Below are 5,567 nucleotides of genomic sequence, written 5' to 3'. Positions count from 1 at the left end.
TGTCACCCTGCAAAGAGTTAGCCTCGGAGCCTGGAGCAAGCTTCTCTCCACAGATCACTGGAGCAAGTGAAGTCTCAGCTTCCCGTCTCGGGTCGCCTGGGCTTCCGTGAGGGACGGCGGACTGAACGGTCGCCGACTCTGCCCTTCAGCTCAGCCTCCTCCCAGCCCAGAAAAGGAGAGCTTGACATCCAGCGAGATCTCCCTGCTGTCCTTCGTGCCCGCAAGATGGGTTTAGGATACACCACTGCCCCTGCCTGGGTCTCTGGCCTCACCGCCCGCCCTGGCACCCTTTGCTTTGCAAACGGCCTCAGTTCTTCCTCTGATCCTGTAGGGCACTTGCAGGTGTGACCCCAGACTCCCCAAGCTGCTATGAGCCGCCCCTCAGAGGGGCGCCTCCAGTGTCCTTCACGATCAACTTTTTCTGCACCAAACTGAGCTCCCCGAGGAATGTAAATTCAGATGAGTCACTACTTGTAATGTGCTTAAAACCGTGCCTGTTAGCGCTGAACATGATTCAATTGTTGACAAATCACATGAAAAGAACTGCGTAGAGCTTGTCTTCTCTACCCCATCCTCGGCGCCTCGCCCGGAGCGGGCAGAGAATATCGGCTGAGGCAGTGAAGAAGCCCCACAAAACATGGATTGAAATAATAAGACATGGGAGTCATCGCGCGAGTCATGAAAGGCCTGACTGGGGAAGACGTGTTTTGGGAAATGTGCAGTCATGACCTCCAGCGGCTCCCAGCCCGGGCTCCCCAGCCCTCCGCCAGATCCCGGAGCTGTGTTCTCCCGAGCTGCTCAGAAGGCCTCTCCTTTCTGTTAAGGGCCCGAAGCCCGTTCAGGTGTCTACGCAGGCCTGTTCTGTGGAACTTGGCTCTTAGCTTCCGGCAGGTTTATAATGAAGCTCCCCAAGTACTCCGACCTAGCTTCCCTCCGCGGTTTCAGTAACGCACCCGGACTCCCCTGGCCCCGCATTGGCTCATCTAATGGTTTCTGCCATCCAGGCCCTGTTGGATTGATCAGTTTGTGACTTCCTGGGGTCTGACGTGATCGGGTCTCTCAGAATCTTTAATGACACATAACGGTGGAAGGGTCCGGATAATTACCTCATTTAAGGCAAGACCAAGGGAATGAACTGAACACAAGAAAGTGAGACTCAGAGGTTCGTTCTGAGGAAGGGTGAACTCTGGAGGAATGTGGATTCGCATTCAGAACCGCACAGAAGGGTGGGTCGTGGTCTGTGGAAATCTTTGCAAATGAGCCCGATTTGCGTGTGTCTGGCCCTTGTCGATTTTTGTGTTGCAGAGGCACGGTTTTGGAAAACCTCATGCGGACCCTGTGCAGGCTAAGATGCCCGGGATTTGTGATTTTATTACAATCATTTTCTGAAAATGAAGAAGAGGGAAGTCGTATGGAAATGATCGGCTGTGGAGCAGGGCTACTGCAGAAGTTCATATCTGAATGAATGACTGAGATTAATATTCCAGGAATTATCAACTGCTTTTATGCTAAATTTGCTTAATCTCTCTCTCTCTCTCACACACACACACAGGGCTTTCTTTTCACATGCAAAAATGCTTTCCAGTCAGTCTGAGCTCACATTTTTATTCCTCATTCTTTTGATGGACTTCCGTATGCACACCCGTCATTATAAAAACCCTGTTTGGGGAGGCCTCAGTGGCTCAGTGGGTGAAGCTCTGCCTTCGGCTCCAGTCATGATCCCAGGGTCCTGGGATCGGGTCCCGCATCGGGCTCTCTGCTCAGTGGGGAGTCTGGTTCTCCCTCTACCTGCCACTTGCCTGCTGATGCGCTCTTGCAAATAAATAAATAAGATCCTAAAAAACCACACCATTGTTAAAACAAAACAAGGCACCGTGTGAATGACCCTGTGCAGAAAGATATTCTTGACTTTGCTGGCATGTGAGAACAGGTCTGGTCTCTTTGGTGACCTCTCCTGACCTCCTAGCCTCTGGGCTCCACCGGGGGCTGGACTGGCCCCCCATGGACTCTGGAGGACCCTCTACAGACAAGATGAGCAAACCTGTGTTCAGGTGGGTAGTGTCGACTTGGGAGCCTGAAACTGGCCATGGTGAGAGCCCTACGTTGTAGAAACTGGCACACAGCACAAGAAAAAGTGTCAGTTCACTATTACCCAGCTACGGAAGTCAGGTGAATGTTTCTGCCTATATTCCCTTCCTGAAAAATCAAACAAATACACACGTGATCTCCACCCAGACCCCCCGCCCAAAAAAGGGGGGAGATTAATTTCAAATTGATTTCAATCTCTTCCGAAAGGTTTGAGAAAAATAGTATGTTGACTACTACAATATCCTTCGAGAATCGGCTGCAACAGTCTCTGCTTTCTGTTTGAAATACACATTAAAAGCGGTATTTATCACTACCGATGTATTTTAAGCTATGGGGATTTGAAAAAAGAAACCCAGACATCATATGAGAAAGATTGACGGGTGAGGCATATAAATAAACATGCCTTAATATCACATCATCTACAAAGCAAAACAAGCCCTATCTTCAGATCCCTTGGGGACCTCCAGTTACTCTTCTGCCTTGTGCCACCTTCCTGGGAGGTTTCCGAACACCTCCTTACCCATGTCATTCCTGCTCCTTCCCTCCCTTCCACTGCTTCCTGGGCAGGTCCAACGAGCACTGTGTCCACCAATGTGGACATTGCTGCTATGAACATCTTTTCACTCCATCTGTATCTGTGGGGTAAATACCCAGTAGTGCAATTGCTGGGCCGTACGGTTGCTCTATTTTTGACTCTTTGAGGAATCTCCACACAGTTCTCCAAAGTGGCTGCACCAACTTGCATTCCCACCAACAGTGTGTAAGAGGGATTTCCTTTCTCCACATCCTTGCCAGCACACGTTGTTTTCTGTCTTGTTGATTTTGGCCGTTCTAACTGGTGTAAGGTGGTATCTCAATGTGGTTTTGATTTGAATCTCCCTGATGGCTAATGATGATGAACATTTTCTTACGTGTCTGTTAGCCATTTGTATGTCTTCATTGGAGAAGACACTTCTCCAATGTTCATGTCTTCTGCCATTTTTTGAAGTGATTATTTGTTTTTTGGGTGTTGAGTTCGAAAAGTTCTTTATAGATCTTGGATACCAGCCCTTTATCTGTAACGTCATTTGCAAATATCTTCTCCCATCCCATGAGTTGCCTCTTTGTTTTGTTGACTATTTTCTTTGTTGTTCAGAATCTTTTTATTTTGATGAAGTCCCAAAAGTTTGTTTTCACTTTCATTTCCCTTGCCTTTGGAGACAAGTCTTGAAAGAAGTTGCTGTGGCCAGTGTCAAAGAGGTTATTGCCTATGTTCTTCTCTAGGATTTTGCTGGATTCCTGGGTCACATTGAGGTCTTTCATACATTTAGAGTTTATCTTTGTATGTGGTATAAAAGAATGGTTCAGTTACATTCTTCTGTACATAGCTGTCCAATTTTCCCAGCATGCCAACAGACCACAAAAGAAAGCTGGGGTAGCAATTCCTGTATCAGACAAATTAGATTTAAGCTAAAGACTGTAGTAAGAGATGCAGAAGGACATTATATAATTCTTAAAGAGTCTATCCAACAAGAAGACCTAAGAATTGTAAGTATCTATGCCCCCAAAATGGGAGCAGCCAAATACATAAGCGAACTGTTGATCAAAATAAAGAAACATATTGATAATAATGTATTAATAGTAGGAGAATTTATTTATTTATTTATTTTAGATTATTTATTTATTTGCCAGTGATAGAGGCAGACAGAGAGGCAGACAGAGGCAGAGGGAGAAGCAGGCTCCCTGCCGAGCAAGGAGCCCGATGTGGGACTCGATCCCAGGATGCTGGGATCATGACCTGAGCCGAAGGCAGCCGCTTAACCAACTGAGCCACCCAGGCGTCCCTAGTAGGAGAATTTAACACTCCACTCTCAGCAACAGATAGATCATCTCACCAAAGACCAACAAAGAAACAAGAGCTTTGAATGACACATTGGACCAGATGCTTCATAGGTATATACAGAACATTCTACCCTAAAACAATAGAATACATATTCTTCTTGAACACACATAGTATCAGTCCTTTCTCATACTGCAATGGCGTCTACTTGCCTGACCTTGAGGTCCTATATGGTGGCCCCCATCACCCAGTAGCTCTCCTGCTACTTCCTGCTACCTTACTGTCCATCTCAACCCATGGACTTCGTGATGTTTCTCAAAGAACTCAAGCTTGTTCCTGCCTTAGGCCCCTCAAATGAGATACCTTCTCTTCTTCAAGTGATTTTTTTTTAACATATCTTCACACACACTTACTCCTGTCCTTCAGATCTTAGCATAAATGCATAAATGTCACTTCTCAGAGAGGTGCTTTCTGAGGACACAAGCTTATGAAGCCTGCTGAATCTTCATCATTGCATTGCCCTGGTTTGTTGTGATCATGGTGCCCCTCTCTAAAGTTTTCATTTGTGTGTGGTTCAACTTTCTCCCTTCTAATGGAAGCTCCATTAGACAGACTTGCCTGCATATCCACTGTGGCATCCGTAGAGTCTAGAACAAGTGTCCAGTACTTATTTGGGGCTCAATCCAAGTGTGGAGGAGCAGATATATTAATGACTTTTCAGTTTAAAGGCATCTGAAGTTGGTTTACATATAGAAAATAAGGATAATCTTCATGCATGTTCAGCTTTTGTCAGAGACACTCCCTAGTTTAATCATGTTTATCATATCTGTCCCTGTCTTTATGCATATGCACACACACATGCATATATCTGTGTATGTGTGTTTGTGATAACTTCCTGTGCTGTATTTTGTGTGTGGCATGTTAAGATCATCTTTCAATTAATATCCTAATCATGTGTAAACTGATAAGAATCATAAAATAGGAAATATGAACGGGTTAGATGGGAGAAGGAATGGTAGTAAGAAAGAAAAGAAAAAAGAAAATGCTTGCCTCTCAAAGAGCAGAGAATGAAATTCATCTGCCTGATTACTAGTTCATTTCATCTCCTTTTTCTTTCTGAAAGATTTCCGGAAACCATGGGATTTCAAAGTCATGTTCTGTAGTTGGAAATTCTGAATGATTTAAATAATTCTCAGTAGGAAATAAGATGACTGATATACATGAATAGGAAAGAAATGTTCTTGGATTGATATTTCCAAAAGTTGTCCAAACCAGCTTCACATCTTGGCCCAAGAGCATATAATCGGAATTCCCATCGGCTGACCTGGGCCAGTTAGGGCAAAACCAATGGCAGTTTCAACCCTTTCTTACTCTGCCAAAACATGTAAATGGTCTCTAAGAATTTGGCAATATTAGTGGCAAAGGGAAATAATCCAAACATAATACATGTTGCAAAGATATGGGGGAGAGAATTCTAGAGAGTAACCCACCATGATAAGGGCAGCAGAAAAAAAAATATATATAGAAATAGTGACCAATAGCCTAAAAAGAAACCAAGCAAGCAGCCATCACAGTTAGATGCAAGGCTCTTACATGGCAGGATCCTTGTGCCAGGAGGGAAATGTCACTTCTTCCACAGAAGAGAGACGGGCTGGATGAG

Source organism: Mustela nigripes, chromosome 6 (genome assembly GCF_022355385.1).
Source record: "Mustela nigripes isolate SB6536 chromosome 6, MUSNIG.SB6536, whole genome shotgun sequence".
Classification (NCBI taxonomy): domain Eukaryota; kingdom Metazoa; phylum Chordata; class Mammalia; order Carnivora; family Mustelidae; genus Mustela; species Mustela nigripes.
Note: the sequence above shows the minus strand (reverse complement) of the source record.